Source organism: Penaeus monodon, chromosome 6 (assembly GCF_015228065.2).
Source record: "Penaeus monodon isolate SGIC_2016 chromosome 6, NSTDA_Pmon_1, whole genome shotgun sequence".
In the NCBI taxonomy this organism is placed as follows: domain Eukaryota; kingdom Metazoa; phylum Arthropoda; class Malacostraca; order Decapoda; family Penaeidae; genus Penaeus; species Penaeus monodon.
Genome location: NC_051391.1, coordinates 26315164 through 26328279, shown reverse-complemented (window position 1 = coordinate 26328279; position 13116 = coordinate 26315164).

Below are 13116 nucleotides of genomic sequence, written 5' to 3'. Positions count from 1 at the left end.
GACGCATGGGTTAGGGCTCCCATGATTGCAACTTGCCTCTGCCTATAGTGAGGAGGCGTTGTCTGTTACCCTCATGGATTTTGTGGCATCCCTTGCTGCAAAACCGGTGCCTGCAGTGTGACTGATTCATCCGTGAAGTAGGTTCTACTAGAGTGATGGTTGCATTGACCCTCTCAGCTTCTGCTTGTAGACTAGTCGTGGGGTATTGACTCTTTTTCATTGACAGGCTCATGATGGAAAACTCTATCAAGGTTTGTGCTCACAGCGGGGCTTCGACAAAGTTATGGTGGAGGGAGTCCATGCCATTAGCAGGAAGTTGTTCTTTGAGCTGATGGCGTATTAACATCTTGGCTGTGTGAGACAGCCAGGAGTTGTTTGCAAAGAGCTTGTTGTCTTGTTCTAGGTGTCTGACTATTTTTTGTCTTAGGCTTGTGTTCCTGGGAGCCTTGATGACCTTTGGCAGGAATTGTGCTGCCATTAGATCGATTCGTGAGTCCATGGGGAGAAGGTTTGCCTCCATGAGGAGGTTGAGGACCTTCGTCCACCTTGGGGCACTCAGAATGATCCTGGTCTCCAATTTTTCTCTTTATGCCAATCAGAGCAACTGAAGCATAGTCCACAATGGGCCAGACAGCATGTACATAGAATGATCTTAGTACTTTGTGTCTGGCTCGTATGTGCCTCCCACTCATTGCTCACATGACAGACAGTCTTGTTTTGGTTTGGTGAACCAGGTGCTGGACCTCCTTCTGGAAGGAGAGGGGCCGGTCTATTCTTATCCCAAGGTATTGGAAGTCCTGAAGCCATTCCAAGTCCATTCCCTGGATTTCCAGACTAGTGCCTTGAACTTTATGTCTCAGTGCCATGGCTTTGGATTTGGCTGCAGAGATCTTTAGTTATGTCTTACAACACTCTTCAGACACGAGGTCCAGACAACACTGGGCATTATTTAGGCAGTATGGTCCAGTGGAGATGATAGCAAGATCATCTGCATAGGAGATGATCTTGCACCCCACTGGGAAGTTTATGCTGAGGATGTAGGACATTAATGTGTTAAATAGGACTAGACTGAGAACCCTACCCTGTGGCATTCCATTTTCTAGTGGCATGTGCTGTGATAGGTGACTTATCTCTGATTCCCTTCTGGGGTGGTACTTCCCTGGCTCCTTTGGTTTGGGGATGGGAACTATGGTAGCCCTCTTCCAACTCTGGGGTCGAGTGGATGTTTCCCAGGACTTGTTGATGAGTTGCAAGAGTGCAAGCTCATCTGCTAGTCCCAGGTGGGAAATGATGGGGTACAAGATCCCATCAGAGCCCAGGGCTGTGCTAGAACAGGTTTTATAGGCATTTCTTAGTTCCCTCAGAGAAAAGATAACGTCTGAGTTATCGGGTTTGGCTGCCCTTTCTCTGGTATAAACAAGTCTGTCTGGTTGTAGGCGTTCTTGTCTTGCCCTCAGTTCAGCTGGCAGACTGTTGCTACTTGTTCTCGCAGAGAACTCGTGCGCCAGTCTGTCCGTCTCTGACTGTGGGTCATGGTGTGTGCATCTCGGGGCTGAGCGGCTGGTAGCTCGCCTGACCCGTTGCCATAACTCTGAGAGGGTGGTTTGGTGGTCGAAGGACTCACACCATTCCAGCCACTTTTCCTGCCTGACTCTGATGGCATTTACCTTGGCATCCCTGACAGCCTCCCTTAGGAGGGTTAGGTTGTCAGGGGTTCTTTGCCTTCGGAATTGTTTTCGGCACATGTTTACTCTGTGGTTGACCTCCCTAAGCTCGTCGGTAAAGTACCAGGCGTCTTTGTGACTCCTGGATTCAGGCCGAGTTTTAGGTATGGTCAGTGAGGCTGCTTGATTAATTGCATTTACAAGTCCACTTTGTGGGGGTTCATTGCTTCTCAGACAGTGGGCCAAGGCGTTCTGAAATGCCTGCCAATTGGCCTTGTCTGTTTTCCATCTTGGATTCAGTCGTGGCATTTCAACTGGGTCAGCATCCATGAGGGTAGTTATAGTGCTGTAATGGTCACTTGTGACAACGCACCAGTTAATCCTCTCCACCAGAGTCGCAGTGGCCAGGGTGAGGTCTAGGATCCTCCTCTGACATGTGTTGGCTCTTGGGTAATGAGGAGAGTGATCTCAGGAAATGTCTTAAGCACGTTGGCTATGTGATAGCCAGCCGCATCCGGTGCCCAGCAGGGAGCCAGGATGGGGTGGTGTGTATTGAAGTTTCCCCCTATGATCACTCGGTCGTGTGCTGCAGAAGCACAAACCTGGCTGATGTCTAAGCTCCCACAGCTTGGCTGGCTGTATACACTGTAGAGTTTGATGGGCCCCCCGGGCAGGTGAATCTCGATGGCAAGATATTCAATATCGTCTCCATAGTGCTATGCATCGGCTATTGCGGAGCAGGGGATTGTTACTCTGACAAGGGTGATCAAGCCTCTCTTGTCATCAATGTGTGGCAGCATGAAGACATGATAGCCTGAGAAGCGAACAGGTCCTACCGTTAATGTCTCCAGGAGCATGATAATGTCAATGCTCCTTGATCGCACTATTGCATGGAGGATGGCATTCCATGCGGAGAAGCCATCGATGTTCCAATGTAGTATGCTTAGATTGTGTGTCATGATGTTACTTGGTCTGACAGTCAAACAATGCCATTACTGCTTGAGGGTTCTTTGTCTGTTGTCAGGCTATCCCTGGGTCCACTGGGGAATGGAGAGCCTTTGGCAGCTCTGACTTTTGTTGGTTGGGCTTTTCTCTCAGGCTTTTTCTGTGTGTTTTTCTTTGCTAGCCTTGCCTGGGCAAGGTCAGCATGCTCTGGCTCTGGCTGCACAGATTCAGCCTGGTTTGGCTCTGCCTGTGAGGACATGGCCTGGGTTGGAGTGGGGAGGGGAGTCTCGTCCTGGGGTGAGGGTGGGGCTGGTTCAGCTCTCTCCAGCTTCCTTCCCTTCGGGACTGTGACAGTTTGCGTCATTGCCGTCATGGCGACCGTGACTGCCTTCTCGGCCTTTTCACTCAACCTCCCCAGGGCTGTTGCTATTACTGTGACTACAGCAGTCAACAGGAGAGTCATACCTCATCATCAAAGAGAAGATAATCATCTCTTGGGGAGGCTTTTTTAGTGCTCTTTGAACTTTTATTCCTGTGGTTCTTCTGCACTTTTTTCATTGTTGGAAACTCCTTTTTGTTGGAGATATCTGGTGTCTGCTGGGGGGCAGCTTCCTTCCTCGGGGGGCCTTTTTGCATTTGTTCTTTCCCCAGACATAGGTGCAGGGGGGGGGGGGGCAGGAACAAAGTCTGGTTGCTTTTTGGCAACTTCTTGTCGCCTGAGGGCTGCCTCTTTCCTGACAGAGCAAGCCAGGCTCTAGGTGTGATGCCTCTTGGCACAGTTGGGACATTTGGCTGTTGTGTCCCTCTTTTCTTCTTTATATGCCTTGAGGCACACCTCGGTGTTGTGTGCCTTGCTGCAGATACCACATTTAGGCTTGGCTGTGCAGCTAACCTGGTGGTGGCCATATTTCTGGCACTTGAAACACCGAAGTGGATCAGGCACATATGTTGAGATTGTAGGTGCCCCAGTTACCCAGATCACCTGAAAGGGGCACCTTTCATGGTCACCAGGACTTGTCTGGTTGGGTGGGTGTGATGTGATGACATCCACATCATATAAGACTGAGAAGCCAAGTAACACCATCTTGACTCTCTTATCCTCGGGATTCAGTGGTGAGAGACTCACTTTCCTCCCATCTTGCAGCTCCTTTGTTTCCTGCAGGAAACTCAGGGTAGCTTGATCTTTGGGCATGATGATCATGCCCTGAAATCTGGCAACCTGGATCGACAGCCGGATTTTACGTTGCATCTCCAATGACCTGACCAGTTGGTAGGCATTGTCGAAGCCTTTGGGTTTAGCTGGCACTTTGAATTGGGGGAAGTGCCTAGGGGGTTCAGACTCTCCCTCAGAGTCCGTCTCCGGCGTAGGACGTTTCTGCCCGCCCTTTCGGCTTTGGGGCTTGCTAGTTGGGACAGCAGCTGATTCGGCTGGTTCAGCTTGTGCTCCCAACTCAGTTAGGGAGGTCGTCTGAGGGGAACTCAGAGACCTCCCTGGCTTGGGTGCAGGCCTGGAGAGGCCAGCACGAGTCCATCTGTTGGACAATCTGATGGACAGAAATATTGCTATTAGATGGTTTTTCTGTCTTGTCCATCTTGGCAGCAGGTGTGACAGAGTCATCCTGTGCACAGGGTTTTGATTTACCACCAGGAGGCACGTATGGCTTCAAGGTGGCTGCCATGGTCTGGGCCTTGCATGGGTCGTCAACATTTGAGTCTGTCTGTGTTTTTTTTTTGTTAATTTTTCTATGTGTTAGGACAGTGCTTCATCCTCTCATGCCCCCACCCACCACGGAGTCCAACAAAGGGAAGCTGAGTGTTAGAGCCAGTGTCTAACAGCTACAGGGGTGATGAGAGTATATCCGCATCTAATAGCCACAGTAACGGCACTCATGGACCAGTGTGAGTGCCAATGGTGGCATGACTGCTTAACCCTAGCCCCCCGAAGGAGACCAGCCGATTGACCTGACCGGGCCAGGATCAGGCCGCCTGTCTTGCTGCAATAGAGAACCAAAGAGGCGTGTTGCTAGCAGCAAGGCGTAATCATTCACGGCATCGCTCAACCTCCAGGACTCCCATCTCCACAGAGCACAAGGCTGCCACGCACGGCAAACACGTGGGTAGGTGTGGGATGCCCGCCCAAGGATCTGATGGGTATCGTACTGCCTGAGGAACCGCTTACCAAGGATGCGCTGGAAGAGCTGCCTGCCCAGGACGCGCCGGAGGAGCCACCTACCCAGGACGCGCCGGAGGAGCCGCCCGCCCAGGACGCGCCGGAGGAGCCGCGTGCCCAGGACGCGCAGGAGGAACTGCCTGCCGAGAATGCGCAGGAGGAATTACATGCCGAGAACGCGCAGGAGCAACTGGTGGGTGCAGGATATGCACCCGAACGACCAGTTGGCGTGGCATACCCGCCCGAGGAATTGGTGGGTATCGTACTGCCGGAGGAACTGCCTGCCAAGGAAAACCTAGAGGAGCTACCTGCCCCGGAAGGACCGGAGGATCTGCCTGCGGAGGACGTGCAGGAGGAGCAACTGGTGGGTGCGGGATGTGCACCCGAACGATCATTTGGCGTGGGATGCCCGCCCATGGATCTGGTGGGCATCGGACTGCCGGAGGAGTCGTATGCCGCGGACGCGCCGGAGGAGCTGCCGTCCGAGGATACTCTGGAGGAGCGGCCGTTCGAGGACAAGACGGAGGAGCTGTCTGCTTAGGAGACGCTGGAAGAGCTGCCCGGAGTAAAGGACCTGTTGGGGGAGCAACGGTGCAGCAAGTCTGATGGAAGGCAAGACCGTGATCGCCGGAAGAGTGTGGGTGATGGAAGGGCAGGTCCACGAACGATAGTATCGGGCCTTTACATCGGCGTGGCAAATAAAAGGAGCACCAGGCAAAAATGTGACCTCGCCTGGATCGTCTCTCTCCTGATTGTACATATATAGTTATGTGTAGTGTAGTGTAGTGCCCTTAGCAATAAACCTTCTGTATGTGTCCTCTGGTGTGTTTCCGTTGATCTGACTGCTCTGATTCCTTTTAAAAAGCAAACCCTGGCAACGTATATACATATATATATGCACATATATATACACATATGTATACACACACAGATATATATATATATATATATATATATATATATATATATATATATATATATATATATATATATATATATATATATGCATATATGTGTATATGTATATGGAAGAGAGAGAGAAGGGGGGGAGGAAGAGAGAAAGAGAGATAGAGATTGAGATAGATATGTAGATAGATAGATAGAGGGTGGGTGGTGCTAGGCAGTTGTGATGGTTGGCACAATCATCCTCTTGTTGGCCTGTTACATATGATATATCAACCCAGGTACTTATATTTTTTTTTTGTTATCGTTTCAACGATAACCGGTGCTCGCACTCAAACCGTGGCAACCTCTCCTCTCTCAAACTACCGAAGCACCCACCTATAGCTTGGCATTAATAATAACGTCATAGCTTGGCTATTCAGAACTGTTGGATGTCTCATTGATGTTTAGTTCATGTCTCATTTATTAACGAAGACCCTTGCACTTACATCGTCTACAATAGTCACTGCTCACAAACCGATTGAGGCCTTGCAAGTGAGCATACTTGTAGAGTGCCTGAGGCGGAGTGGCACTGTCGGCTTCTCAAGGCGAACCTGTAGGCTCTTCCCGGGCCAAGGCGCCCCGTGTCAACAGAGGCATCCGTCACCAAGTGGCGGTTAAAACACACGGTCTTCAGCACGCGGGGGGCTTAGGCAAGGTATTTGAGCTGTTTTAGCTATTTAATTAATATTATAATTACTGGTGCTTTAGTTAATTATTTATCTATTTACTCATCACTTATTATCTGTTTTACTTATGCTTTATTCATTCTAGTGTGTGAATAGTGTACATGCACTAAAATTTATCTGACTTACGTGTCTTTTAATGTACTGACCGACTTCAACATTTTAGTAATATTGTGAATGTTCTTGTGTGTAGTTTGATTCTTATCATAATTTTAATCATAATAACAAGTTTTTATATCTGATTGCTTATGTGTTATGTGTGTGTGCGTGTGCGTGTGCGTGTGCGTGTGCGTGTGCGTGTGCGTGTGCGTGTGTGTATGTGTATGTGTATGTGTATGTGTATGTGTGTGTGTGTGTGTGTGTTTGTGTGTGTGTGTGTGTGTGTGTGTGTGTGTGTGTGTGTGTGTGTGTGTGTGTGGTGAATTTGTGGCAGGTCAACTGCCAACCTTACGCAACCTCCAGGCTAGTACAGTGGAAACGTAGTGGCGCGCCATTCTCGTCCTTATTCCCACACCTCATTTTCCTCCCTTGTTTGCCGCCGGCGCTCGCACCCGCACGGATCTTCAGCTGGTCTACGATAAGGATGAGGTTTTCTGCTGCCGTGGGCCCTGTGGGTATCTTACACCCTGTAGCCTTGCTATGCGCGAAGAAACACTTATATGATTGCAACACGCCTGCAATCCACCCAGTGCGTGGATCAGCAATGAGCCAGCTACCGGCCCTCCAGCGTGTTGCCAATCCACCTGTCGTGGCGGTGGTTCGCACCAGCTGAGATTAGCGTTCGAGGTCGCAGGCACACGGCAGACAGCAGGCAGCGACTACCGGAGCTCCTCTACCTTGCTCCACGCGGCCTATAACAACTGGCGCATTTCTTTTTCTCGACGCTTTCTCCACCAACCGCACCACATCGCCAACACTGCCACAGATCATGTATAGTGTGGTTATCTGACCCTATTGTGTTTACCTGCGGTGTTGTTCGAACAATTATTTGTGTGCCCCAGTAACTGTACTGTGACCGCTGCCGTTATTGTTTTCTAGTCTTGTTGTTGTTTGAGTTACTATTCTTTTCGTGTTGTATTTTATATTTTCATAATTATTATTATTATAATTTCTTGTACTACCTACGAGTGTTCATTCTCCCATTTCTAACTCTTATTCTGGAAGATTAGAGATATAGATATTAAAATATTGAATGAAGTTTTAAGGGGATAAATGTTTAAACAAAGTTTAAAAGATAAATGAGCAGCTGAAACTATTAAACACATGAGGTATTAAAACAGTATTTGGATGTTACACGAGTTGCTGTTCAAAAGATAATTGTATATTTAAGAAAGACACCTGTGTGACAGCAAAGTAAAGCGACTGATGAATACTCGTATACTTGCTGCATTGTGGATGATCCGTGACGCCTTGTCGCACGTGCCATAAACGTTCACCCATAACACAGTTGTAGTCATTTGCTATGTCAAGTTGTGGTCTTGCCACTGGAATCTCCTCTTCGAGATGCAGGACTAGAGCTCCCACTGTGAGGTGATACAGCCTTTAGGTAGCTGTTTGACTGGAGAGGGAGGAAGAAAGGGCTCCAAACAATGATGCCTATCTTGTAGGTGGAAAGGCATCCCCTCTGGTCTCTCCCCAGGGGTTCACATCTACCCACATGTTTGCCGTGCTTGGCATCCCTGTGCGCTATGGAAACGGGAGTCCTGGAGGTTGAGCAATGCAGTGCATGAATACGCCCTGCGGCTAACAACACGCCTCTTTGGTCCCCTATTCCAGCAAGACAGGTGGTCTGATCTCGGCCCGGTCAAATCAATCAGCTGATTTCCTTCGGGAGGCTAGGGTCAAGCAGTCAATATCACTGGTTCCGTGAGTGGCGGTACAACGGCCATTGCCTCTAACCACCCCTGTGGTTGTTAGATATTAGTTCTAACATATAACTTCCCCTTGTTGGATTCGGTGGTGGGTGGGAGCGTGAGAGGATGAAAGAACTGCTTATTTTATGGCAAAGATACAAATGATGAACCATGCAAGGCCCAGACTATGACAGTCACTCTGAAGCCATACATGGCTTCTAGTGGCAAACGAAAATCCAAAGCGCAGGTTGACTCTGTGAGACCTGCTGCTAAGATGGACACGACATCAGCCAAAAACATGTCTGTCCATGAATTGTCCAGCAGATGGACTCTCGTGCTGGCCTCTCCAGGCCAGTACCCAAATCAGGGAGACCTCTGAGTAACCCTCAGACGTCCTCTCTGACCGAGATGGGAGCACAAGCTGAACCAGCCGATACAGCTGCTGCTCCCACGACTGTAGCCCACAATTTAAGCCAAAAGGGCGGTCCGAAACGACCCAGGCCGGAGACAGACTCTGAGGGAGAGTCTGGACCCCCTAGGCGTTTCCCACAGTTTAGGGTTCCTTCTAAACCTGAAGGCTTCGGTAATTTCTACCAACTGGTAAGAGTATTAGAGATGCAGCGAAAAATCCAGAGATCAGGGCATGATTATCATGCCCAAAGACCAAGCTACCCTGAATTTCCTGCAGAAAACCAAGGAGCTTAATGATGGGAGGAAAGTGTGCCTCTCGTCACTCAATCCCTAAGACAGGAGAGTCCAGATGTTGCTACTTGGCTTCTCACTATCATATGATATGGATGTGATCACGTCACACCTACAGGTCGTGGACGCTTCCCGAATGTCGAAAGGGAAGAGCCCAACCAGGCAAGTCCTGGAGACCTTGAAAGGAGCCCCAGTCACTACCCTTGATCTTTGTAACTAGGGCTCCTACAGCCTAAGCCACTTCGGTACTTCGGTGCCAAAGGTACAGTCACCACCAGGATAGCTGAAAGGCCAAGCCTAAATGTGGTGTCTGTAGCAAGGCACATAACACCGAGGTGTACCTTAAGGCCCACAAGGAAGGCCAAAGGGACACAAAATCCAAAGGTCACAACTGTGCCAAGGGGCATCATGTCTGGAGCCTGGCTTGCTCTGCCAGGAAAATGGTGGCCCTCAGGCGACAAGAGGATATTAAAAAGCGACCAGACATTGTTCCTGCTCCCCCAGGCACACATGTCTGGGGACAGAACAAAAAAGAAAAGACCTCCCGACCTCCTAGGAGAAAGGAAGCCCCTCCACAGCCGACACCGGATATCTCTAATAAAAAGGAGTTTCCCACCATTACTAAAATACAGAAAAAGAACCACAGGAATAAAAGTTCAAAGAACACTGCAAAAGCCTCCCCAAGAGACAATAATCTTCTCTTTGACGAGGAAGATATGACTCCTGTTGACTGCTGTAGTCACTGCAGTAGCACCAGATTTGGGGAGGTCCAGTGAGGAGGGGGAGAAGACAGTCACAACCGCCTTGACGGCAATGACCCAGACTGTTGCAGTCTTGAAAGGGAGAAAGCTGAACAGAGCCAAAACAGCCTCACCCTCACCCCAGGACGAGATTCCCCTCCCCACCCCAACCTGGTCACACCTTCACAGGCAGAGCCAGAACAGGCTGAATCTGTGCAACAAGTACCAGAGCAATCTGACCATGCTCAGGTAAAGTCAGCAAAATAAATAGAAGTGAGGAGAGCCAAACTCACAAAAGTCAGAGCTACCAAAGGCTCTCCACCTCCCAGAGGACCCACGGTTAGCCTGACAACAGATGAAGATCCCTCAACCAGCGAGGACTTCACAATGGAATATAAGGACGTCTCTGATGTAACTAACACCAAGTAACATCATGACACACAATCTAACCATACTACAGTGGAATATCTATGGCTTCAATACAAATAATGCCATCCTCCACGAAATAGTGCGATCAAGGAACACTGACATTGTCCTGATCCAGAAGACATTAATAGAGGGAACTGTTCGCTTCTCAGGCTATCATGTCTTCATGCTGCCAAGCATAGCTGGCAAAAGAGGCTTGATCACCCTGGTCAGAGCTACAATCCCTTGCCCTGCAATAGCCGATGCACCGCACTGTGGAGAGGATGTTGACTCTCTTGCCTTTGAGCTGGGGGCCCCCTCAAACTGTACAATGTGTACAGCAGGCCAGGCTATAGGAGCTTAGACATCAGCCAGGTCTGTGCTACTGCAGCACAAATCAGAGTGATCATAGGGGGAGACTGCAATGCACACCACCCCATCCTGGCTCCCTGCGGGGCACCGGATGCGGCAGGCCATCACATAGCCAACTTGAGACTTGAGACTTTCCCTGATATCGCTCTTCTCAACAGCCAAGAGCCAATGCATGGAGGGGTCCTAGACCTCGCTTTGGCCACTGCAGCTCTGGTGGAGAGAATTAGATGGTGTGTCGATGAGACTGTCACATGTGACCATTTTGGCTCTGTTACTACCCTCATGGATACTGGCCCAGCCCAAATCCAAGATGGAAAACAAACAAGGCCAACTGGCAAGCCTTTCAGAATGCCTTGACCCACTGTCTTAGAAGCAATGAACCCCCACAGAGCAAAAACGTGGAATTGCTTGAAGCCAGACTTATCAGTGCCATAAATCAAGCAGCCTCATAGACTATTCCTAAAACTCGGCCATGGTCCAGGAGTTATATAGATGCCTGTTACTTTAATGGTGAGATTAAGAAAGTCAACCATAGAGTGAACGTGTGTAGAAAACATTTCTGAAGTCAAAGAACACCTGACAACCTAGCCCTCTTAAGGGAAGCAGTCAAGGATGCCAAGGAAACTGTCATAAGAGTCAGGCAGGAAAAGTGGCTGGAATGGTGTGAGTCCTTTGACCACCGAACCACCCTTACAGAGCTATGGCAACGGGTCAGGCAAGCTACTAGCCGCTCAGCCCTGAGGTGCACACACCACGACCCTCAAGCAGAAGCAAACAGACTGGTGCATGAGTTCTCTGCGAGAAGAAGTAGCAACAGTCTGCCAGCTGAACTGAGGGCAAACCAACAACACCTACAACCAGGCAGAGTTGCTCATATCAGAGAGAGGGCAGCTGAACCCAATAACTCAGATGTTTTCTCTCTGAGGGAACTAAGACAAACCTACAAAAACAGTTCTTGCACTGCCCTGGGTTCCGATGGGATCTTATGTCCCATCATTTCCCACTTAGACTGGCAGGTGAGCTTGCATTCTTGCAACTCATCAACAAGTCCTGGGAAACCTCCACTCTATCCCAGAGTTGGAAGAGGGCCATCATAGTTACCATCACAAAACCAAAGGAACCAGGAAAGTACCGCCCCATGTGTCTCCTTAGCTGTCTGGGCAAGACGGCCGAGAAAATGGTACTAAATCAACTTCAATGGAAAATGGAACCCCCCACATGAACACCTCCCTGGGTTCACAAGGGGCATGAACACAGCACACAGCATAGCCACACTCTTAAGCACAATCAGGACTGTCACTTCTGTGGTAGTATTCCTTGACCTAGAGAAGGCTTTTGAATTAGCAAGTCCTATTGCTATTCAGGAGAGCCTGATCCAGAAGGGAATCAGAGGAAAGCCCCTGGCTTAGATAGGTGACTATTTCAGGAATAGAACAGCCAAAGTCAGATTCCAAGGTGACCTATCACAGCACATGCCATTAGAAAATGGAATGCCACAGGGTAGAGTTCTCAGTCTAATCCTATTTAACACATTAATGTCCTACATCCTCAGCATAAACCTCCCAGTGGGGTGCAAGATCATCTCCTATGCAGATGATCTTGCTATCATCTCCACTGGACCATACTGCCTAAATAAAGTCCAGTGTTGTCTGGACCTCGTGTCTGGGGAGTGTTGTAGGACAGGACTAAAGATCTCTGCAGACAAACCCAAAGCCATGGCTCTGAGACAAAATGTCCAAGGCACAAGTCTGAGAGTACAGGGAATAACAATACCTTGGGGTAATGATTGACTGGACCCTCTCCTTTAAACAGGAGGTCCTGTACTTGGTTGACCGAACCAATGCAAGACTGTCTGTCATGAGAGTAATGTCTGGGAGATACATAGCAGCTAAGATTATTCTATGTACATGCCATCCATCCCATTGTGGACTATGCTTCTGTCTCCCTGACTGCCGCAAAGCTAAAGTTAAGAGACAAATTAGAGACAGTCCAAAATGAAGCTGCCAGGATCATTCTGGGTCCCCAAAATGGATGAAGGCCCTCAACCTCCTCATGGAAGCAAACCTTCTCCCCCTGGAATCATGAATTGATGTAATGGCAGCTCAATTCTTTTCAAAGGTCATTCAAACTCCCAGGAACACAAGCTTAAGACAGAAAATACTCAGACGCCTAGAACACGACCACGAGCTGTTTGCAAACAACTCCTGGCTGTCTCACACAGCTAGGGTGTTGTTATCGCTATCAGCTCAAAGAACTACTTACCAAGGGCATGGACTCCCCCCACTCTGACTTTGTTGAAGCTCCGCAGTGGGCACAAACCTTGATCGAGTTCTCTGTTATGAGCTTGTCAAAGAGGAAGAATCAATACACCATGCCTAGTCTAAAGGCAGAAGCTGAGAGGGTCATTGCAGCCACCACTCCTCCGAGTAGTAGAACCTACTTAATGGATGGATCAGTGGATCCCTTAAACCACACTGCAGCTGCTGGCTTTGCAGCAAGGGATGCCACACAATTCATGAGGGTAATATCGCTACAGGCAGAGGCAGTTGCGATCATGGAAGCCCTAGCCCACACGTCATACATACAGACTCCAGGGCAGCCATTGACTGTCTACAACAAAGCTCACCCAATGACAAC